Genomic DNA, 1,057 nt, shown 5'->3' on the forward strand with positions numbered 1-1,057 from the left:
ACCTGCAAAGACCCTATTTCCAATTAAGATCACATTCACAACTTTGGAAGGATAGAATTCAACCTATAATGACCAGCAATATATAGAGAGAATCCACCCCCCCCAAAATGTGGGCATGATTATTAGAAGAAAGAGGAAAGTGGATGCTACACCATAAAAAAAACACACACACAAAAAACACACACACACACACACACACACACACACACACAAAAAACACAACTGGTATGATGGTTGCCAGCCAGGTGGGGCCACTGAGCACTGGAAGTGTGGCTGGTCCAGACTGAGGTGTGCTGTGAGTGTAAAATATACCTGGTTTTGAAGACTTAGAATTTTAAAAAGTGTAAAATATTTATCAATGTTGGTATTGGTCCCATGTTGAGTAATATTTTGGATATATTGGGAAATGAAATATATTATTAAATTAAATCCACCTATGTATTCTTATTTAGTGTTTAAAATGTGGCTACTAGAAAATTTAACCCTAGGCATAGGTGGCTTGCATTTTGTTCTGTTGCTGCTGTTGTTCTGGAGGTTGGAATGGTCCCACTCTGTCCTATTTAGGGGGAGCTCCTTCCCTCCCCAGAGGTAAGCAAAGTGTCAGGGCTCTAGACACCATGCAAAGGGGCCTCTGTCTTGATGGCACTGTGATCAAAACCGAGATGCTCCTGTCTATCGTATCCTCACTCCTTCAAAGCCAGTCCGAGCTTGAACACGGGGTCCTTTGCTAAAGTTACCAAGCCCATGGCTGTAGGAAACCACAAGTTTCCATGCCAACCCCTCGGCTGGGCTGGATGGTCAGCTCACTCTGGTTATGTCGGGAGAGATGCCAGTTCACTGCAGCTCCTTGGTCTACCCTCCATCCCTGGGTCCTGAGGGCGGGGCCACTAATGCCTTGCTCCTCTCCCCCAGTACTTGGAGGTCCTCTTTGCTGGTCTATCTAGATCAGTGATGGCAAACCTATGACACGCGTGATCAGAGGTGACATGCGAACTCATTTTTTTGGTTGATTTTTCTTTGTTACATGGCATTTAAATATATAAAATAAATATCAAAA

The sequence above is a fragment of the Myotis brandtii genome, unplaced genomic scaffold, assembly GCF_000412655.1.
Source record: "Myotis brandtii unplaced genomic scaffold, ASM41265v1 scaffold225, whole genome shotgun sequence".
NCBI classification, from domain to species: domain Eukaryota; kingdom Metazoa; phylum Chordata; class Mammalia; order Chiroptera; family Vespertilionidae; genus Myotis; species Myotis brandtii.